Source organism: Phalacrocorax carbo, chromosome 1 (genome assembly GCF_963921805.1).
Source record: "Phalacrocorax carbo chromosome 1, bPhaCar2.1, whole genome shotgun sequence".
Classification (NCBI taxonomy): Eukaryota; Metazoa; Chordata; class Aves; order Suliformes; family Phalacrocoracidae; genus Phalacrocorax; species Phalacrocorax carbo.
Window position 1 is genome coordinate 72,368,533 of NC_087513.1, and position 24,221 is coordinate 72,392,753.

At 39.0% G+C, this 24,221-nt stretch overlaps 1 long non-coding RNA gene across 1 annotated transcript in view; it reads left to right on the forward strand.

Moving 5' to 3' along the window:
• The window catches only part of LOC135314792 (uncharacterized), a 44,653-nt gene that overhangs the window by 4,578 nt on the left and 15,854 nt on the right, over positions 1 to 24,221 (forward strand). Inside the window, exons 4-6 of the long non-coding RNA XR_010374285.1 lie at positions 188 to 370; positions 12,963 to 13,173; positions 13,755 to 13,816. This is a non-coding gene — a long non-coding RNA (uncharacterized LOC135314792). The remainder of the gene's footprint in view (positions 1 to 187; positions 371 to 12,962; positions 13,174 to 13,754; positions 13,817 to 24,221) is intronic.

Genomic DNA, 24,221 nt, shown 5'->3' on the forward strand with positions numbered 1-24,221 from the left:
ATTCTCAGGCACAGAGACTAAACCAGAGATTAAACCATTCTGTCAGAAGTAAAACAAGATAGAAGACTGCCTTAAAATTGGAGAAGAATTTGGAAAATTAAAAAGAAAAATCAGTTCCTGATGTTAAACTGAAAGGCTGTCAATGCTTCAAGAGCTTACTTGAATTAATCTTTCTCTCCCATATCAGGCTTTCCTCAGTCTGCCCCTAGGATTCAGCTCACTATTCTGAATCCTTTCATGCTCTGCAGCAGCAGGAGATGATAGAAGAAGGGTCTTCACTTGCAAGAATTTAGTACCACAGACACCTGGGACACCCAAAGAATCCTAAGCCTCTGTGGTCCAGGCACTGGACTTTTGACCTTTGTGTCAGGTACCTAATCACTGAGCCAACAGAAACTTTGTGACTGCACATAATACTGATTATGAGTTACTGAAGATGCCATTGCTTCCTTTTGAATATTATTATAGGGGTAATTTCTGATGTAGTTAATTATGTCTAATGTCAAATTAGAATTTTCCAGTGGTGATTATAATTGGTTGTGTTTTGCTGCACATGGAAATTCTTAATGCTGCGTTGTTTAAATCATAGTTCTGGAGTAGCGGTTGAGAAGGATTCTTCGTAGTGAAGAACTGACAACTGTAATTGTGCAGATTAATTGAAGCAGGTTAAGCAATTAAGGAATTCTATTTATAGCCAGAACCCATTTATCACTCTTCTTTCCATCCTTCTCATTTGTTATCTTAGGTAGAAGAGAAAGAAATAGCACAGCTGTTATAGCTAACCAGAAACAGTGAATGTTTTGTGTAAAGGTAGATTCAGGGCCGGTCTTGAGATCTAGATTAAACATAGGTCAGAATTTGGGTTTCATGACTGAGTCAGGGCCAGAGTTCAAGTTCTGATTTATATGAGTCAAAGAACTTAGCAAACTTGTTGACGAGATTTCTCATCAGAATGGGAGTACCATCCCTTATGCTCATCTTCTGGGACAGTCCCCGTCTTGAGCAATGTGGGTCAGCTGCTCCTTTGTGAAAGTTTCATCACTCATCTCAGTCTCAGGAAAGTGACAGACTGTTCCTTAAAGACTTTGGCAATAGCTGAACCTCACTGGAAGAGGGGCCTCCACATTGTTTGCATAGGGGCCAGGGCCAAAGCCATTAATGTGGTTTATGATTCAGCAGCTGGAGTCTGAATAATCTGGAGGAATTTGTATTTGGCGTTCTGGTTTTGGCCTGTTGCAACTACTTTCTTGTTTTTATTTCTTATATATTGATGAGGTGTTTCAGAAGTATAATTCACAATGAATATATGATCCAGCCTGGAGCAAAGAATATAGGGTTTTGCTTTGTCCTCTGACTGCTACCTATCCCTTGGCCCATTTCATGATCCAAGGAAGAGAGGGTCCATGTTTCATGGGAGGGGTGATGATTATCACCAATGCAGAGAAGGATAAGAGATTGTAATGGAAGAGCTAAGGTCCATGGTAAACAGGTGAAATAAAATTTTAGCTGCTGTAAAATAAAATTTTAGCTGCTATAAAACTGGTAGCTGTTTAGCAGTCAAGAATTAGTTCTTGTGAGTTGTACTTTAGTCTGCCATTGCAATTTTGTATCAGAGCAAGGTGCATATCAATGAAAATGACTGTGATATGTCTCATGCCCCATTTATTTTGCTTATTTTAATTATGGTTCTAAATGATACCAAGGGTCTTCTTTTGGATTGCTCTGCATATCAGAGATAACATAATTTTTTTTTTCTGGATCATTTCTAGATCTCAGTAGTTTCATTTAAAGGTAAAAATGACTCTTCTTATTGTGACAGCAAATTCCTGTGCATTTTTTTTACATAGTGCAATTAAAGTTCTTTCACTTGAAAGACTTTTTAAGGACTGATATGCTGGTAAGACTTGAAGATTGTTCATTGTGAACTCAGTTTTACTTCAATAATAGATTAGCACTAGTTTTCAAAGACTTATGTCCCTATTTATGTTCTGAAGTTACATATTAAGCACAGTAAGCATTATGGTCAATTGCCAGCAGTCAGATAAGATCCGGCTTTACCTTGTTGCTGTTTCCAAAATAACATGAAAACAGTCCTTCCTACACCTCTAAAACCGTTAAAAAAAAAGAAAAAAAAAGGAAACAAAACCTTTTAGATCTTTCTATTTGTCTAGACATAAACCTAAGTATTTCTTTTTCTACACTGAAAACTTCTGTTGTTACTATTATGCTAGCATTTAGAGACTAATCAAGGGCAGAGCCCTAGAGATGATTTCTGCCCCAACAATCTTACTATTAGAGATGGTGGAAAGCAACCTGGCAAGTCACTTCCTCACTGTAGTCTCCCATTTTGACAAACCTTCACGAGGAAGGCTGATTTCTGCTTTTAGACCTTTGTCTACCAAGTAGCTTTGGTTTCTAGGCTGTGTGGCCCTAAGTATGCCACCAACTCCTGCGTCAGCTGGGTTTCTGGGCTTTTCTGGGGAGTTGCCACAAACCCAGGGTCATTAAGGTTTGACCCAAAGTAGCACTTTGTTCTTCTGGAAATATTTTATGTTCTGCTTTGCAGAACAATTACTTATTTTTGTTGGTTTTCACTCCAGTGAGATAGGAATGAACCAGTACTGCTGTTCCTGTGAGAAGCCCAGCTAACTTGTAGCCTCATTAAAGAGGAGCCAAAGGCTTGGGGAGCCTTCAGTGTGCACAAGAGGGCACCCTGGGACCTTGCTGGGGAGGCAGTCCTGTGCCCCCAGGATGCTGTACCTCACCCTGCAGAGAGAGCAGACCAGACCCAGGTCCTTCCACTCCTTCTTTGCATGGCAGCAGCAGTCGTAGAGTTACAGGAGGACCCTGTGTCTGTGCTGTTGGTCACATTGCTGGTGATAAGACAGTTAGGCTCATTTGCTGCTAGCTGCACACACTCAATACTGGGCTTCCAGGTCATGGGAAGTATATGGATGAGCTCTAAAAATAGGAGGCCACTGCTTTGAGTACAGCTGGTAAGGTTTCTGGGAAATAGCCTTTATAGGGGATCTGAATGTCAGTTCATCTAGAACTTGATATGGCATTGGTGGGGACATACCGAAGAGTGTGACTTAAGTCAGCCAGTGTTGTGGGAATCTTAATCACGAGGACACTCATGTTACATTGAAGAAAACAGGACAGGCAATCCCAGACAAAAATAACTGTATAGCCAAGATATTTGCCATTATCCTGTCCCTGTGGGCCTGCTGTGCTTAAGACCAAAATCATAATCTTGCTGAAGGCTCCTTTATTGCCTACACCATTTTTCATTGTCTAGAGATTTCAGTTTAACAGATGAAAATTAAGAAGCATCATTGCCTTTACTGCTAAGCTGTGCTTTGTTGAGAAGTGTTTTAACTTATGTGTTTTGAGGCTAAGATCAAGACAAAGCATTTCAGTATCATCTCTTTGCTAGGTCAATCTCTGATGTTTATGATTGCAGACAAAAGGGCCTAACCATTGAGTCAGCCTGAATGTGTACTAAGATGACTTAGGCTGAAGAAATATGAATGCTGCCTTTCAAAATGGGAAGCATGATCTTCATCTGCCAACATACAAGAACATTATGAGCTTATCCACATCATGGTATAGGACACACAAGACAAGATGATAATCATCATTCCTTATACAGATTTAAAGATGCTGACTTCTATATCTGAAAAAAATACCAAAAAACCCCGTAAGACAAGTTTTCTGTCAGATTGCCAATCAAATGCCAACAGATAGAAGCAAAAGGAAAAAGCATGGCAAAAATTCTTGTCTGCAGCTATCAAATCAACAGCCATTTCCCTTGACAATGAATTGGAGAATCTTTAGAACATTCAGAATACCCAGAGCAAGGGCTTGGAGGCTCTGAAATATTTGAACTGGTGGGTGTTTTTATATAAGTGCAAACAAAAGGTGTCACTACCTTCCTATGGCATCAAGTTAGTTACAGTCTTGGACACTACAGTAGTTACGCTATTGACATTGTAAGTTTTGAAGGTACCTTCTATGGAAAGTTGCCTTTCATTATTTCAGTCATTTAATTCAAAAGCCCTTGGGTAGGAATTTGTGCATGCTCTTGGGAATCAAAGTCCAAGGCATCATCTTTCCAAGGTCTTCCATGTTACCAAATCCCTGAAACATTTTCTGGACAGCTGTAAGACTGCCAGGGACTGCCAGCATTATTCCACCTGTATATGATCACTGTAAAGGCCAGCCTTATCCCATCTCTATACCCTCAGAATGGTGAAGACCTTGAGACTCTTGCTGAACGGGATGTTTAGCTGGTCACACACTGAGAACGTTGACATTTAATAAGCTTAATGGCAGTATGGGGGTTTGTGGGGATCACAGGTGCTGTGTGAGCAAAGCATTTGAACCATGCCTGCATCCACTATTTGCTGAAGGAATAATCTTTCCAGTACTGCTGCACCTTGCTTAGTGTACTAGTGGGTGATAATTGACATCAGTGATGCCGGATGATGAGCAATTTTTTAAAAGCTTCCCAAATCAGGTATCTCCAAACTGGAATTTATATTGTACCAAGAGCTCCAAGGGAGTGCTTGCCAGATTTATAAGATTACAGCATCCTTCAACAGTGTGCTGATTGTAGATGCAGTTGAGCCTAAACTTGTTAAGTGACTCAAAAAGTTCTAGGTCAGTTTGAGAAATTCTGAGAAGTTCTGAGTTAAGAAGGAGGAATATGCAACTAGATGAATCAATGTTGGTTTCCGGTGTTGTGGCAACAAAATAAATGGCAGCTATGCATCTGAAGATAAATTAAACAAAGTCAAATATAAGTCTTTTATCTAGATGGAAAAACTCCATGCAGCTGTACAGGTTGGAGGCCAAGTGGCTGGAATGCAGCTTTGCAAAAAAGAAAGACCTCTGGGTCCTAGTGGACAACAGACTGGACCTGAATCAACAGTGTACTCTTACAAGAAAGAAAATCAAACACACACTGGGTTGTATTGGTAAGAGTGGAAGCAGGTTGAGGCAAGTGAGCCTGCCCCTATATTGCTCTAATCAGTACTACAACAACTTTGTTTCCAAACAGTCAGCAATAATTAAAATGCCTCACTGCCTGTTAGCAAGGGGGATCCTTAGAGTGGGATTGGACAGCCTATAGAGGCATTCAAAAATATCAAGCAACTGCTGTCCAACTCCACACTCATCCATTACAATGAACAGAGGCTGTTGTTGATTACTAGTGATGCTTCTTTTTGTGGTTTTAGAGCCATTCTCAGCCATCCATTGAGATGGAATTGAAGCACCTTTTTCTTTGTATTGAGGAATGCTGACATCAACTGAACAAAATACAAATTGATTAAAGGCTTGCCACTTCTAAGGATTTACTTCAAAGGCAAGCCAACAGCTTCAGTCTTACTGCTGCACATGCAGTGATAGAGTTGTTTGTATGCAGTAATTGAGTATTACACTAAGTGCTTATGATCACACAACTTTGTGAGCCAGAAAAATAGATCAGAAATGCCAATGTATGGAGATGACTGCCTTTGCATGTGCCAGATTGTGCTCTTCCACGTGCAGCTGAATTCTCAGTGCTGGAATTCCTCCCATGCCTTTTCAAGCCAACCATGTCATGAAAATGGCTGCCAACAATCTATCCAGAACCTGGCATGAGTCCTTGGCTGGGTGGGGAGGAAGGGGTTGGCCAAAAGACCAACTGAATTGAGCTGAAATAGTTTTTAACCCAGCAATCTGATCTGTCTGCTTATGAAGAAAGTCTTTTATTTTGCTGTTCCTACAGGAAATCAACAGATTATTTTGGTTTTAGCTACATTATCAGTAGCAAATTCACATATAGTGCACCTAAAAACATTGACCAGAAGTTGCATATGATGCTCTGGAATCAGTGCTGTGATGGTCATAGTTGAATGTGTCAGCCACCAATAACCACAGTGTTTCTTTGGGATATGGTCAAGAATCAAATTCACCGGCCTTTTCTTTTGAAAGAATTTCCTGAGTACAATAGGTTTCTATAAAATATAGCTTGAACTGATTTTCATTGTCACTGTGAACATTCATTTCAACAGCCTTTGCTGTTTCTCAACTATTTGCGCATCACAATTACTGAATATGCTGTATTTGACATCAGAACTGCTTTCAATTCTGGTAAGTCCAAAAGCAACCTGATTTGAACTGTTACTATTGCATCATGCCTTTTCCAGGGAAAAAGCCTGGTCAACTGACTCAGTCAGTCAGAGATGTTTAAAAAGGATTGTAATACACTCACTCCTCAGGAGTCAGCTCAGATGAGTTAAAGTTGGGGCAGGTCAAGCCAAACAACTGTCCTCTCAACCCAGCTCTGTCTGAAAATTGTGACACAGGTAAAAATAATCTGTGAAGTCACTCTATCATTTTATTTCATTTGTGCTTTTAGAGTAAACCAACTCAGAATTGCAAGAATCTGTGAAGCTGGATCAAATTAAGTTCCTTTAACATTTATTGATAGAGCCTTGTTCAAGCTCATTGGAGTCTTTACTTGGAAGGAACACTCCCTAAGTGTCAAGCAATGTATAGAAAAATCACAGCAGAAGTGAGTGCATACTGACAGATGACTATGTTATCTACGGGGAAAGCTATTCAGTATATGCACAAAGAAATTATAGGACAAGAAGCCATTTGCGATGCTCTGTTGGTATGCACAGGAGTGTTTTCTCTTGATGCAGAGAAAGTTAATGAACTAATAAATGTTGTTCTTTCTTCTCTCTGCTGCTGCAGCAGCAACCTGAGATACATGAGGGCCTCATTCATGTATTTTTTTTTTTAATATTATGTTGGTGATACTCTAAATGTCATATTCACTTGCTGTTGACTGCCTCAATTTGTGTCATGCTTCTCAAGCACAATAGGGAAAGAGACAGAACATATAAGCAGAGTAAAGATGTGAAAACATTGCATTAATTCAATTATTATTTAATTTATCATTTAATGCCTTCAGTAGGTTTTGCAGAGGATGGGATCAACCGAAAGAGAAAGGTGTTGAGAAAGATAACTGGAAGAAGAAATATGAGGTTGTCAGGGCAGCCAGAACCTGGATGACAACGAAGTGTGAAAAGCGTGTAACATGAGACTAAAATGACAGACTTTTTATCTTTTGCTGTTGAGCTAACAATTAACGAAGAAAAGAGAAGGAATTACACAGGCCTTCTAGGATCCAATTAAATGTATAGAGACATTGCTGCTTTGGTGGGACTGATACCAGCTCCTTCGGTGGTATATGTTTGTTTGCCAGACCTACTTGAGCCCTTAGGTTCAGGTTCCTACCAGGAATTGAGGGGTGGAGGAAGGGTGAACTGCAATACTTCTGGGGTCTGGGCTAGTCAGAAGATTTTGGTGGTTCTGAGAATCCCCTGTGAATAGTCACTGGCCCTGTACTGACTTCTGAGGCTTTCTAAGTGTTAAACTCAGTTCCTAGCATGAACTAACCACCTTCTTCCTTTTAACTTAGCTTGCTAAATTATTTTTAACATAGAACATTTAAAGTACAAACAGCCTATAAAATGTTAATGAAAAATGGTCTCTTTTCCCTGACATAAGATTAACAAACCCAGGCAAAACTACCAAATGCTGTGCAGTGATATCTAAGCTGAATAACATGAGCTCTTACAACAAACTTTGGCACATAAATGAAATGAAATTTCTCTAAGAGTTTATTGATGTTTCCCATTATGATATAGTCCATATGGTTCAATTCATTCAATAAAGCTTTATATAAAAAGAAAATTAACCTATAATTCTGCCATTAACTGCCAACAATTAATATTACCTCTGCAGAAGGAAACTTCCCTCAGTTTCATTCTTGACAATTCAGCCCCAGAAATCGGTAATTTATCATTATTGCATCAGTGCACCTTAATCAAAAACAGAGAATGCAACTACTTAAAATGATTTCTAATTTAATTACGTGCTTTTAAAAATGGATTTTTCATATTAGTGATTTCTTATGATGGAAGAAAAAAAAAATCACTCCATAGCATTTCAGGAAACACAGTATAAAGATAACAAATCTCTTAATCATATTTTTCTTTTCACAGAACTTCATCTATGAAGTGTTTTTAGAATTAATATGTAATCTGTTCATCTGAGTAATGCCATAGTGGAAGTCTGTTTTATGTAACCTCACTATAACATTCCTATGAGTCCTCAGAAAACATTAGGAGATCCCTATTGCCTTTGCAAACATAGGGCCAAGTCATTAATATTTTTGCTTCTAATTATAAATTAGTGGGTTTTCTTCTTTTGCAACTATAGAATTTGGAACATATGAAAGCAAGAAGGAATAACAAAGTGCGAAAGTTCACCAACAGAGAACCTCCCTTTTTGTCTTTTTAGGAGAAAATAAAAAATTGTTTAATTTCCAGTAAATACTTGTGATAACTTGTAAACAAAATGATATGAAAAATTGTAAAACAAAGAAAACATAAAAATAATCCCCCAAAATAGGTAAGCCCATGTGTACCTCAAGTGAGTTGTGCATAAGAAGGATTCAAGGAATGCATGCACATTTTTGCCACTGACTCACTGGACATGATAAGAAGGGCAGGGGTTCAGAAACATCACTCTAAATGCCAAAGGTTCCATCCATCCGATATATTACGTCAAGCTGACCATATATCCTCACTGACGCTCAGAAGTGCTTCATGGCATGCCCTAGGGTCCTGATGCAGTGATCATTCAGAGCTGGCTGGAGCATGCTCTATTTCCCTTCTGGTCCTCTCACCTTTCCCCAAGAGTAAAGGTGTTGAGAAGGAGCTGGTATGTATCTGGATTTTATCATAATATGGGGCAATATGTTCAATGGTTTTTCTGAAACACTGCCAGAACCAACTATTTATATATAGCTCGTGAAGAGATAAAGATGAGTTACAGATTGACTTTGATAAGATAAAATTAATTATTCTCATGGTATATGATATATTCCAGTACTGTAATGCTGGAAGATAGCCCTAAGCAATGACCCCTGGGAGCTGCAGTTTCATTCAGTCAGCCCAATACTGTCAGCTCCAAACAAATGCCAAAAAGGAGACTATGTAAGAAAACTGTTTTTTCTCATTGCCCAGTTTAGTGAGTAGCATCAGAGTGCATGGGGAAAAATCTCATGCTGATCTTACCCCACCACCCCTGCTACTCATAGTGCAGATGCCTCCATTAGGTACTATAAAATCATACAAGCAGAGGGATCTAAATGACCTGATGGACTGAAAGAGGTTGTCTCAGCCATCTGTTTTTCTCATCTCTTGTCAAGATTGTCTAAATTGTTCTCTAGAGACCTCCAAAGATGGGAACTCCCCAAATAGTGTTACATGATAGTTCATTGTTTTTCCCCAATACTTTTTTTTCTTTTTTCACTGTCATTCCAACCTGTCGACCAGAACCATTAAAAAAGTAATCCTTTCTTTTTCTTTTACAGCTTTTTTCTATAACTGAAGATTTTCTATAACTGATTATGTCCCTTTTTTTTGTAGCTTTGTTCAAAATTTTTAGATTGGGAATGGAACCCTTTTTTGGAATTCACTTCTTAGTTTCTTTTTAATACTGAAACTGAAAATATCCCTGTACATCCTAAAAGTCAGATAGGTGTTCAGCTGAGCCTTTTGGGAGCTGATATTGCAAAGCACTAAGTCTTGGCAAGAAGCCTCCTCTGCAAGGTGTTAGCATATGACCTGTTCTGGGTTTCAGTGATGGAGAGAGAGCTCTCAATTAAGAGACACCATATTGTCATAGTTGTGTAAGATACTGTCTGACTTTCGTGACATCTGCATAGACAGTGGAGCCTCCAGTGCTAATTCTGAGAACTAAGCTTGTGGGAGGCTCTGCTGACACTATGACTACCTCAGGTTATGTGCCTAAAATCAGATGTAATATTTTTTTCTTCTGTGACCCAACTGTCCTTTGGGTGTAACTAATTTCATGTAGATTCAGCTGCCTAGGAGCTAAAGGTGTCTAGTTTAAACTAGATGTGTAAAATCACACTGTAGCCAGGGGACCCTCCAGAGAATCATTCATCCTTTCTCAGCCATTGATCTCACTTTTTAATGAATTCTTCCCTGGACAAGCTTATTATACTTTTTTGGGCATTGAAGGGGCCTAGATGACTAAGATCGAGACTGTTAACATTAGATAGGATTAACATTTGAGGTTATTCATATGTAAAGAGAGATAATTTTACTTCATGAGGACATTTAAAGCATAAATGGTGCTACTGAATGGACCCAGTTGATAAAGTATTTTAGAAGTGTGAAGCTAAGTCATAAAAGAAAGAAGGTATGAATCTTGTACCTTTAGGAACAAAGAATTTTTGTGTTGTTTTTGGAAATGGTCCATGAAATGGCAATGAACAGAAGAGCCTCCTGGTAAAATGAACAACTCGGGATTCTACTGTGTAAAAATTTGTGTCCAATTAATGGAATAACATGATATGGCTCTACAGGCTGAAGCAAGCTTTGCAAAAGTATATTAGGTGACCTTTGTTTTCCTTTCCCTTTGTGGGATTCTTCAGCCCACTAAAATAAGGTTACTGTAGGGCAATTAAGCTTTAAGAATCTTGGGCTTTGGTGTTTTTTTGAGTACAACTCTGTCCTGCACTTTGTATGTCAGAAGATTCTTTCATCTGAAATTTATTTTTTTAAAAAATCTGCTTTAATATCTTTTAAACCAATGATTTTCAGGGAAAATAGTAAAATAAAGCAGCAGTAATTTATGGATGGTCAGGGAAGTGAGAAGAAAGTGGGACATGAAAAAAGGATAGGTAATGAGAGTGGAATCATTCCTGCTGTTATGGGTTCAGCATACAAAATACGTTGTGCCAGTTATGCGGTATTGATACTAAATAGGAAAAAAAGTTGTTTATTGAAAATCTGTGAACAGAAAGAGAGGTTTGACTGGTGTTTTACATGGAAAAATACTGCAACAAGTAAAAAGAGGTATGTAAGTTCCTAAACAGATTATTGTCTTAGAACTGTCATTACTCCATCTGATAGGAGTTTAAGTTTTCATATTTTTTACTTTTCTGGATGGTAGAACATGATAACTGAGTTTCCAAAATTGGGAAATAAGCTACACTTTTCATTAGGCATTATTTATGAGAATATACTTTTCTGGACATAGTAAAAATGTGAACATAAAAATATTTGCTTATATCATATTGACATGTGCTAACTAAGGTTATCAGAACAATCCCATCCCTATACATCATCCATGGTTTTAGAATTCTTTTCTTATTTTCTGGTATTAATCCTAGCAAGTAGTGGATCCCAGCAGAGAAATCAGAATCTTAAATGGGCAGAAAAATAAAGGAACACTGATAGCATGAATATTGGTGAAAATTATTATTAGAGAGAGCTTTTAGGTACAAAAATTACACCTTGATTCAAATTTACTAAAAATGTATAGGTGTTTCTCCAGGTATTCCTGAATTAACACTTGAATAAGCAAGTTCACTGCTGTAAATTTGAAAGTCTTGTAGCCACTTTTCCACTTTCTTTTTTAGTAGGCTTTCAGTCAAGGGATATTAAGTCCACCCCTGACACATATGAACAGTGAGTGTTCAAAGATCTGAGTAGTCAAATATCCAAATCATTCTAACTTGGAAAAACTGACCTCTCAGTAATACATAAGCCTTACAGGGCTTAGTTTGGGGTATGCCAAACAAAAGATTTTTCTTCTTTTTCTCCTCCCCACTCCCCCTCACCCTCTGGAAATTTTGAAATTAATATATAACCTATATTTCCAGTCTGTTATATCCCATGAGACAGTCTTTGGCTTCTGTGCAATGAATCTAGGGTATTTCATGTGATTAAACTAGGAGTAGGAATGCGACATCAATACATCAGGTTACAATAAATAGCTGAAACCTGTGATACTGTTTTTTTGATCTTTCTTAGGTCAGCAAAGGCACCATTCACTTTCTGTGTTTATATTCCTGCTTTGATGCTTCCTCTGTTCAGACTTTCTAATCCCTTCTGTTCTTTTCCCTCTTTGATAAAAAAATTCTGGCAGTTGGGATAGCAAAAGCTTCAGACGCAGTGTGTGAACATCTGGGAAACTTGACAGTAAAGTGTTGAGTCCAGCAGCCAAGTAGTTGGCTAAGTCCTTTGCACTGCAATTACTGGGTTATCTCTGACGTTGGAGACCAATATCAAGTGAGTCTTGTAAGAGAATGGGCTGAAGTATCATCATGGAAGCATTTGCTCATCCTTTCTGACACTCTATTGAGTTCAGCAAAGTGTTGGAAGAGGTTCAGAACAAACACTGTAACAGGAGACTTACTGCTCTGTGTTATGCCTGGTGGTGAATCTGTCCCCGGGCCTGATGTAGTGGTAGCACCAAGCACACTCTATGTTGATCCTCAGCTGTCCTTCATTTCCCCATGCAGCTGTGGGAGTAGTTCTTATGCTGGCATAATCTTTCACGAGAACTAAAACCAATTCAAACCTTTACCCTGAAGTCCGATATTTTTAGTTTGTGTTTGTCTCCTTCTATATCTTTACCTGATTTCCTTCTATATCTTACCTTATTTTAAAAATGATTTTCCATCAGATTAATTGCTTACCATAAAAATTGCCATTGTTCTATTTTATCTCAGAAATCAATCTAAGTTTACTGCGTTACAAAAAATTACAGACTCTGGGACCTTAAGGCTTTCCTGAGTTGCTTTTCTTAGCACATCATATGAGTAAAACCAGGCAAAACAGAGAAAAAGCACAAGGCAAGGAACCATTTTGCTACTTGTTTGCTACCATGCAACACTGCCACCAGCATGGCTAAGTGTTTAAATGAGATGAGTTTATAGATGAAGAACAGCTGGTAATAACTGAATGAGAGAGAGACAGGAAAACACTTGCAGAAGTCTGACCCCACAAAAATTGTACTTTTGGATTGTTTTGTTGTTTTTTTTGTTGTTGTTGTTGGGTTTTTTTTTCTTATTTTTGCAGGTCTCTTTATGTTACCTTCGCATCAGGTTACATAGTTGTTAACTGGCAGCAAATCAGAGGTGATCACAACACTTGATGAAAAGTAACAAATCTAACCATGATTATTTTGGATGATAAAGAAGTAAAACTGAAAAATCTACAGGGGAAACACGCAAGAGTGCTGTAGAGACACCAGCAGGGAAGAATGCAGATCAAACCGCAGAAATGGCAGGTGAGCAGTCTGTCTAAATTTCACAAAGTTTAACCCTGCTGTCCTGCACTCTGACTTGGGTTAGGTATTTGTTAACACTGCACAGAGCTGTGAGGATGTGTGCTTTACTTAGCATGTATCCTTTGGTAGAATAATCTCTCTGCAGTGTAACTGGTATCAAATCTGGTTTCCATAAAGTCAAAGGTATGAAAGATAATTTAAGTATTTGTGTCAGGGCCCTGGGGGGCCCGACTGCCCCTGCATGCCCCCCCCGGGCTCCTCCCTGCCCTGCCTACATCCCAGGACCCTGTTTCAGCCCTGTCACCCACCGTGTGCCCGGCTGCCCTCCTGGCCCAGGGATACCCTGCAGCCCTCAGCCCCCAGAGAGTTGCCAGCCCACACTGCACGCTGCCAGTCTGCACTGTTAGAATTTTCCCAAAAGATAAATTCCTCCCCCTGCCTCTTAAATTAATCTCAGGGAAGTATTCACAGTTTCCTATCTCTCTGAAACTTCTGCGTTACTGCATCATATGCTGAAATATAGTACCTAGAGACACTTGATAGTTTCAAATATGGTAATGCCTCTGTTCTTCATTGCTCAGAGCTAAAGACCCAGAACCTCTAAATGCCCACAGAATGCTCCTTTCAAGACTAACAATCTACAGTAAGTAAAAATAATTTTAAAAGAATGCTTTTATGATACGGTTAGATATAATTATAAGCAAGGATTGAAAACATTACCAAACTTAACCCTTAAATGATGTTTTTCATTGGTGGTCTTTTGAATGATTTCCAGAAAATAAGATAAAAGTAAAGGTACTTTACCTTTTAATTTTGATAATTATAGATAAGTTTAATTATGCCAAACTGTATACCTATTCTGAGAGATATCTCTGGAGTACTGCAAGCATTTCTAAGCAGAATGAAAATATAAAGGAAAAAATAAATAAGGGCATAAAGAAACTCTGAATGTTTGCATTATGCTATTAGTATGAATGGCTAAATAACAGGATATCTTAGAGGTAAAGAAAATAACACAGATTTATTAACATATTTCATACAAATAGTAATAGTCTCTTTTGCATGAATATGAGTATTTACTGAGTGTAAATGGCAACATTCCGTGATTTATATTTCATGTGATGAACGGGAGTGCCTGCTTGCAGTAGGAACTCATCTACACCTTATTTCACAAGTACTGGTAAAGATTCAGTATGTTTGTCTGTTTTTTTTCACCTGTCACAGCATACAGGTATGCTTATTGTCAGAAGTCTGTCAACCACTTATAAGTTTGGACTTTAAAAATACAAAATTGTCCATCAAAGCCTCCTAAAAACTGTCCTGCTTTAAATTAAACTCCTATAAAACCTGCAACTGGACTCACACTCTGCTGTTTCTCTGCTCTTTGCTAAGAAACTGTCCTTCTTGTATGCCTTTTTATAAATACTTAATGTCAGCTTCCCAGCTTATCCAGAGGGCTGACAGATCCAGGTGCATCAGAGAAGAGATGCAGCTTTGAGGCTTCTGGGGGATGCTAGGGAAAAAGCTGGCTACTGTGTCCCTCTTTTATGTACCAGCAAAGCTCCAGCTCACATGTGGTTACCCATAGATGTGGTCATCTGTAGATGTGGTGGTATGTAGGTTATCACCAGGGCTGAAAGAAACTGACTCATTGTGCATCTCTGCCAGCAGTGCTCTTTGAATATTTTGTTTGATTATCTTATTTTGAGATTTCTTGTTTGCTTTTGCAAAAACTCCTTAGCTGTGTCTTATAGACTATTCTTAACAGTATATTTGACTCTCATCTCTGCAAGTGGGCAACTGAAATATCTTGCTAAAGTCTCTTCTCTTTAGAGTCTTTTTAAGTTCTATCTTAACAATTCTAATGCCTTCTTTACTTTTTTTCCACACTTCACACTAAAAAGTCCTCTGGCTAAGTTATGCCCCTTCATCATGGAATTCACACCCCACCCCCTCCACTGACGCAAACTTTGGAGAGCAGCTCTATGGAGGATAACCGAAGTGCTGCCTCCAGAGCTAAGTGTACTGTCCTCGCTTGTTATTGTAACATTGATATACATATCTTCCCTTCCTCATTTTTTATATCCTAATGTCATTAGGACAAGCCTGCAGCAATTTTAAAAGCTGGCTGCACAACCTCTTTGACGTCATTACAGAAAGGTCTTGACTGCAGACCCTGCATATACCGTCTGTGATATAGTGTATAAGAATCTATGTCAGTGCTGGCTCTCAGGGAGCACTGGAAATGATTCAACTGTCTGGAATGGGCAGATGGCTGCTATCAAAGTTTTATTATCACCATCATTATTATTACAGTGGTTTGTGACACATATTGAACTTTCAGGCTGGTGCTAAAGCTTAAGTATTTGAGCAACACTTTCTGAAATTCAAATCCTTCAAATCCTTTCCAATCTGACTCCAAAAAGCAGGAGTAAGTTTAAAGCTAATTAGACAGATTGCTTGGTTCCACTTCCAACTTTCAGAATAATTATCTCAAAATTCTTGTTCTCATGTAAACACAACTGTTAACTATTTTTAATTGCCTTGATTTATTGCAGAACTTAAATTCAGTACATGTTAAATGTTCAGCAGGGTGGAAATAAAATTTGAGTTTGTTAAGGGTGCATATGGATTGGATTGTCTACCATGGCCTCTGTATGGAAAAACTTGTAGTTAACCAAGGCTACTAGATACTGCCTGCTGGAGGTATCCTCTGTAACTAGGCATACTGAGGGACACAAGACTAATCCATATAAGTTTTTTTTAAACAAACAAAACTGCAACATGAGTAGATTTTCTGGGAATACTGTAAGACTGACATCTCATTTTTATCTTGTAGCGGTTGCCTCCATTCTGTTGGGTATTTAGTTATTTCAAGTTTCTCATGATTTGCTTGTGATACCTCCGCAGATGGCTGAGGCTTTTTTTTTCTGGTTCATCCTGGTAGTGGCTCAGATTGGGTTATGTTGGCTGTCTGTCATTGCTTAGTACTTGTGTTTGGTTGTGTCTCCACTGCTGTTCTGTAGCTCACCCATGTGAGGTACACATAAACCACTAGTGCTTGAGCCTTTACCTTTTGTGATTCCTTTTGTGGTTGTATTTAGTCAATAACCTGAATGCAGTGGTGTTGGCTTTTGGATTCTTTGTTCTGGTCAAGTTTCCTGTTTAACTTGGTGTGCTTTCCACCCTGTCTGCAACTGGCCTGACAGCAGAAGTCCCCTCAGCAGAGGTATGATTTACTGGCATGTTAACTTCTGTTTCCAGGATGTCCAGAATTCTAAGCAGACATCTCCTCTTGTTTGTTTTGCCTTCACCACCAACCTCTTAGTGATGTCTTGGCAAGGTATCTAGTGGGCATGCTGTCATCTTTTATTAACTAAGAGCTGGTTTGTATCACAGTTATCTCCTCTTCTTAACATCACCCTTTCCAGTACCTTCATATTGCCCTGGAGTCCCTTTCAGTGTCAGGTTCAGTGTCAGAAAACTTCTTATGCACCTTAAATTGCTCTTCTAGCCTAGGCTGGGTCTGATATGCCCTTTTACAGAGACAAAGGGAAATAAACCCACTTTTCATTCCTCCCCTTCCTATGTCTGGGTCTATTCTCTCTTCTGTAACAGGGTTTTGTATCCAGATAAGTATAACAGTAATTACATGTGTCATTTCACTACCCTTCCTCTGTGCTACAGTTGTGGAAAAGTCCAATGCAAAGACAACTGATTTTGAAGGGGTGGAGAAAGGGGGAAGGAAGGTAGCTGTATTACCTGACTGACTAGACCTGCTGCACTCTGCATTCAGCACATTCGCTTATAAACGATACTGAACAAAGTTTTCCCCTAAACCAACTTTTCCCGGGCATTGATTGCTGCCAGTGACAGAAGTTGCAGCCTGTAATGAATTGAAAGGTTACCTTCCAGAGATGTTGTTTCAAGTAACATGAACAGAGCCAGTCTGAGCTCCAGAAAAACAATCACAGGGAAATAGCATGCAGTTTGTAACTGTCAGAAGTGGTGGCAGCATTGGGGTGTTACCCCACAGCTTGTGAGCTAAGTGTCTTTTACAGAAGAGGAGGGTCAATCCTTCCACAGCTGTTTGGACTCTGTCACCTGTAGCCAGAGATAAGAGAGCTGCTAGAAAGTTCATTTGCGGAAGGACTAGTGATTGCCATGAATGTTTCTTTTTCTCTGTCATAACCATCTGGAAAGTTACTTCTCTTTGTACCTGGCTTTCGGCAAAATCAGCTGTGTAGCTCTCAGCAGTGCCAGAGCTCATCTCCTTCAGTTTTTCAGGGAAACTCACTGTGTCTCAGCCTTGTTCCTCCCCTTTGCTGCCTACAGAGCATGGCTCTGTAGTGAAGGTCACAGGCACCACAAATCTCAAACTGGGAAGGAAAGAGAAGTGTATGTTACTTGCTATTCCAGATGCGACCACTCTCAGAGTATCATTGACCATGTCTTATCTCACTATATTTAAGTGGAATGGAATCTCCTGAGAGATTTAAAATATTGTAATCATGAAATGAAGGTAAGTTGAGTGAGCCTACGTCTGTGTTGTTTTCAGTTAATTTCCCTAGCAACATTGAGCAGTCTGTCCAGGGAGCTGTGTCTGTATCACCTCAGATTTTTCTCAGACTCTACTCCCACTCGATAGCAGGCAAAAAATAAATTTTGCTGGCATCTTTCATATACATTCTCTTGTCTTCCCTCAATAATTAACATGACAGATAGTGGCACAGAGAAAGAGAATGGCCTATGTAGACTAATTTACACAGTGCTTAGGGTTCAATGGATAGCTTACTAAGATATGTAACCTCTCTGCTATTCCCCCACCTAAAATATTCAGCCCGACTTACTCAGATACCTACCATGACAGCTTACCTCTATGGTTGTGCAAGCATAAGCTACTTGTCAGATGTGTATCTGACCTTGTTTTCAGATGAAAATGAGGCTGCAAGGAGATTTGCGATCAAAACCAGTTAGTGATGAGATGAAATTGCGTAAGAAGAATTGACTTTAAAGGATAAATGAACTCACATTGAGTTGTGCAGTGCTGCAACTGGCCTACTAACTGCACCCAAGCTAGTTGACTAGCAGCTAGTTCAGGAAACTCCTTGCCCATTTCTGGGACAAGCAAGATTTGACACACCTTCATAGGATGTGCACAAGAGCGGCCAGCTTTCCATACCTTCTGAGCTGCATGCCAAAATCTTCTTATGATCAAGACCACAGACATGTATTTCTTGAGTTATGAGGAGGGTGATCTGGAGGTGGCTTTCACAAGCAAGAGATGATGTTAACTCCTGAGAGGTCCCATCGCTGCACCCTAGGGCAGTGTCTGGTGTGCAGCTGAGTCCCACAGCAGGCAATGTCTGCCTTGGCAGCCCCTTCTGCCCCAATTCCCCTCACAGATGGGGGTGTTGATTGTCGAAATTGTGCTGCTCTAGGTCATGGCAAAACCATGCCTAGACTGCTCCTAGACAGCATCTGGTTTGGCAGCAGTCGCTGGCCCTCCTAGAGAAAAGATATGTCCCAGTGAATGGACAAGTGAATGAAGAGGGAATTATTTTCTGCAGAGATCATATCTGTCCCAGGCAGGTTAGCTCATAGCCTAACCATATCCAGCAAGTGGTACCACTGTGCGGGGCTCCTGAATTCCAGCCCTCAGTCAGCAGCCTGTTTCTTCATAGCTCATTCATCTCCAAAGACCGCTATGGTGGGCTGGAACGAGGACAGACCACTCAGATTAATTCAACTGTGAGCCTGGAGTCTACATGGTCTGAGTTAAGTATGTTCTTGAAAGAGGTTTGGCCCAGATCAAAGGGAAATAAAGTAGAGTTTGCATACTTTGCTATAGGGCTAGAATCAGAGAAATCTGAACAAAAACAGACCAAGATTTTTTTTACATGGTTGGATTTTTATTTTTTCATGGAAATCCTGACAGAGTACTTCTTTCCCATTCCTTTAAAACACATTGGCACTTGACCTATTTTCTTCTCAGGTTTACCTACATACAGCATTTTTTGTAGCTCGGGAGAATGCATCAGCTACAGTCACGAAGAAAAAAGCATTAGCCCCATAAAATTACAGTATGATCTCTGAGTTTAGCTGACAACCATGCTCTAAAAACCACAATAGTCAGGACACAGGGTCAACTGTGAGAGACACTTCATATTCTCAGGCCTGTTCATATAAAGAAAATCGTTCCTTTATGAACAATGAAAATGTGCGCGCATGCGTGTGCATTCACACAGGTTTAGTAGTCCAGAACCAGATGTGTGATAGGTAAGGTAGCATTTTAGGGAAGGGGGAGGGAGAGCAGGAGAAGGCAGAAAACAATGAGGTGCTCAGGAAGGCAGAAGACATTGTTTTTCTGTAACAAAATAGTCGATGTTTAAGTTGGGGGTCAGTATTTCGTAGGTATTTAATTTCATGGTTATGTAATAAGCAGTATTTTTGTAGACACTAGAAGTACATCCTTATGCACTTTTAAAAACCCTGCAAAACAGACAATAGCAGGTTTTTAACTTATTTTATTTGCTGGAGATTTATTGTTGAAAGAACCCCAAAGAACAAGAGATGACCTGGCATTTGGAAGAGATAGTTGAATAGGACATCCAGGGTATGGACATTAGTTTTCATTTGAGGTCATTTGGCTGCAACACCCAAAATGAACGTTTTCATCAGTTATTGCTCAGTTAGAATTTAAAAGTATGGAAAAAAAAAAAAAGAGGCAAAAATGACTGTGAAATACAGTCTCTAGATGTAGTTAGATTTTTGGCCATCTCAGTTTCCTGGTCCTCTGTATTCTACACACAATACTGTGGCCAGAACAAGCTACTGTAGATGTGAGAAGAAAATGCATATCATCCTGATCTAAAGCACATGTCTCAACCACTCCATCTTTGCTCAAAATTTAGCCAGTGGTAACACATTAAAACACTTAGGAGTCCGTTCAGCACAGGGCTGTGTTACATATGTATGCTGGCCTATTCATTAAAATTCATGAGTAGGAGTGCCTTAAACTTGCCTACTACAAGGATTTTTTTGTTTGGATAGTCCAGACAGGCTCATAAAAGCCACCAGTGCTTTATATTCTAGATCCAACTCTGCAACAATAAAGCTCCTTAAAATTACATATACATGGAACTAAACTAAATGCCACAATATAAAGAAAACTGTCAAAGCCCCACACTCTATTCTTTAACTATTAGCTTCATTATTCTCTGTAAGGTTAGTGTCTCTGCACTGGCTGAATTAAAGCAAGTCTTATATTTCATGGCTAGAATTCCAGTAAATGTGGAGCATGATACGCAAATATTTTCCTCTCCATTGAAGACTTTATACATAGCCTCAAAATTAATCATTTCTGGAAAGTGGGTGGGGTATTTTTTTTTTAAGAAAGGTAGCATGAATAAGTGCTTAAACTAGGCAAGTAAGATGTATTATAGACTGCTGCTAATCCTTTTAGCTAATCCATCTATTTTATCATTCTCACCTGTGAAGAGGTCTTTTTCTTCACTTCTCATGGAAGGTTTAATGTTGGATTTGCACATTCTATAAAAGACTTAACCATGTATATAACATAACAAATATGTGTAATACTGCCGTTGTGATAATCACTGTGAATGACCTTGTGTCAGACAATCACCTGTTACAGCTCCAGATTGAGTCTGCAGGCAGGTTTAGGTCTAAAAAGGCTTTGCTTTTAAAATGGTTTGATTTTAGAAATGAAGTACAGAGTATTTATTGGAACAAAGTGAAGTAACTAATGAACCTGTCTAATTAATTAAGACAAGAATAAATGATACAAGTTTCCCAGCTAAAATAACAGTAATTAAAAAATGGAAGAATCATTGAGTCCTGGATTATGGAAGAATTTCTATATTTTTTGTATCAAGTTTGACTTAAATTCTCAACCAAGATTACCTTATGAATATATACATAAACACACATGTACATACTTTAGCTTATACGTGCAGACTATAAATTATACCTTTTCAAAGTGAATTCTGCGTCTACCTAGAGACTTTGTAGCGAATCCTGTAAGTAGAAAATGCAGAAATGTGACTAATCACTTGTATTTCCATATGTTTTTAATTTCTATATTTCAACTGAATTTATTTTTTTAAAGTTCCCTATATTTTCACTCCAACATTTCCTACTTTTTTTCTTTTTTATTTATACCCAGTAGTTTGAACAGCTCTTGGAAAGTACACAGAAGTTAGTGAGGGATTTTGATCTCCAGGCATCACTGCAGGGGGAGATTTGCAGTGTTTTACACAGCAGTAACAGTCACTGCTTGGACAGTTAGTGGAAACTTGCCAAGGAGCACCTTTACTCTTTCCATGCCCTGAGAACCATGTTGACAAGTGACTGACTGTGTTTATAGGTCACTTGAATTTCTGGTGCTTCCCGTGTGACATAGGTAGTCTCTGCCCTCCCTTTTTTATGAGGTCTACACTTTGTATGTCCTCTGTGTTTTTAAGTTTTCTGTCTGTCATGCTGTAATGTTCCCATATTTAGTGCTGCTGTAAACTAGTCAAATCTTGTAGCAGTACAAACAATACAGTTGGTGATGGTGCAGAACTTGGTGTGTGCCAGTTGCTTGGGTACTTACCCAGCATCTCAGGCAGTCCTGAGGGCTACGTTTGAGTTCTTTGTCTCTTCAGCTGCATGAAGACCACTCTACTTGAGCTGCTGGTTTTCAGGTTGTTAGTTTTGCAGAGGTCCTTGCAGTAGTTTCCAGCAGTAGATGCCCATAGAATTTCTTCCAGATACTCCTCCAGACAGGAAATCTGAACGTGACATGTAGCAACTCCTGAGTATCTGCAATTTGCTTTTTGACTTACCAACATAATTTGTGATTTTCAGTTAATTAGCCCTGGACTCCAGTAGTTCAACACATGCCCTATTCAGCCTCATCCTGCTTGGGAGGATTATGGTAACCTTTGGCAGAGGAGCAAGTGGGAGGCTGGGAGTGATGACTTCTGTAGCTGTCCCAATATCAAAAGTATGGGTGGAAGCTAGTTTGAGAAACTCTGTGAGGTGTACTTGAGGAAATGACAACTCTTCAGGTATGTCTTTGAAAGCACAGCTAAAGCATATTGTTCCACCAATGAGACAAGGTATTAGATTTATTTTCATATGACATTACTTAATAAGATAGGCTAAAGAAGAAAAGAACCCTCATTTTTATAGGTATACGAAAAAAAAGGTAAGACAGACTTAACAAGGTTTGCCCCAGCTGTATGTTTTTCTTCTGAACTGTTTAAAAAACAAAGTGATGGACTCTGTGTGGATGTGTAGCACAAAAGCTTTTTTCTCTTTCCCTTTCCTTTCCCATCTCCTGATAAAGCTGCTGGACTTTGCAAGTAGCTGGGCATTCTACAGGCAAAAAGATTGCAGCACAAATGACTCCATGTAAACATAAAATATTAGAAAAGCCTGGTCTTTCTGTAACTTCCTTTCATATTGTAGCCAGAGAAGATGGCAGTCAACAGGTGTGTGTCTCCAAGTTTTGTCACTTTGAGAAAATCTGGAGCCTTTCCCTTCTCACAGGTCTGATGTTCATTCTTCCCCATTCCCACTCTCTGTGTGCCCCTGTTTACTACGCCCTGCCTTATTGCTGCTAGCTTAGGCTTTCAGTGTGAATGAATCTTTGACTGACCTTCCTCATACCTTTTGCTGTGGCATATAGCCCTGTCAGGACTGAAGTGGTTTATGGATTTTATTTGTTTACATACCTCCAACGTGAAGATTACTCTGTGAAAGTTCTCAGAGCATCCTGAGTGAATGCAGGAGTTCAGCTCCTCCTTCAGGACTCTTGAGGAGAGTTTGGGAAGAATAAAGGTGGGATTTTTCTTGTAAGATAGCTGGGAAAGTCCTACTTTCTCACAGTAAATATTAGAGTACCTTTCATTTTTGATCAGTCAGGCGGCTTACTGACAAGACTATGGTTTCTCGTGTATGTAGTAAACTCAGTCTGAAACTCATACCCTGTCCATCACATTGTTTTTACAGGCATAAATTTAAATAATATATATCTGTTTCAAATAAGTTGCATAGTTATGCTCTTGCCTTGCTTTTCTGCAGCATCTGGGATCCATCAAATCATTATACAGCTGGTTAGATGTAAAATATGTTTGTGTACTCAGTGCCTGTATTTTCTGTTTCTGTGAATTGTTGGTGTTTTATCATCTCTTTGTTTCAAATCAGCAAAATTGTAATACTCTATATTTAAATTGTATGGACAGCTTAGTTTCATAACTTATATCATCCTAACCAAATTTCTATTATGGAGATAATTAGGTGATATTTTATAGTGTGAATCTATCATTAATTTGAGTCATTATGAGAAGCAACAGGTAGTGTAACTCCTCATAGGTGTAAATAGATAGGCAAACACAAATTAACATTATTCAGTTTATCTGTTATTGGAAATAAATTTTATTCATTTTTAGAAGCATAGCATCACTAGTTTTAATGTTATGTTTCAACTATGACTTGTTTTGAAAGTTTTTTCAAATTAGAGGCACTAACTGGAGAGAAGAATTCATCTCAGAAGCTGAACCAGATGGTGATCAGGCCAACAGGGACATGTACTACTTCACTCTGCCTGCCCTCCCTCAGACTAAAAGCAATACATCAACACTAGTAATGCCAGCTTCCATGACCTCAGTATTCAATTACGTTTTTTTCTTACAGTCTTACCGTTTTTTCAATCCCATAATTTTTTTGAAGCCCTGCTCATAATTTTGGAATAGCTGAGGTTAGCAAAATGGATTTTCACCAAGGGTAGCAACTATAGAAGGTGCCTGAAGTCCAAGTTGTCTTGAGAACACAGGAAAGGCTTTTTGCTTTCTGCTCTTTATAATGCTTTTCCTAGAGCAATTCAGATGTTTTCATCAAGGGATGAAAAAAAAAAAGTCCTCTCTCACTGACTGCAGTGCCAAATGTTCTACTTGTCCTCGTATTCATTAAACAATTCTGGTTGTCTTACTGCTGGTGAAACAGTTAAGGAGGCTTTCACTGATTTTGAGCTTCATGAAACA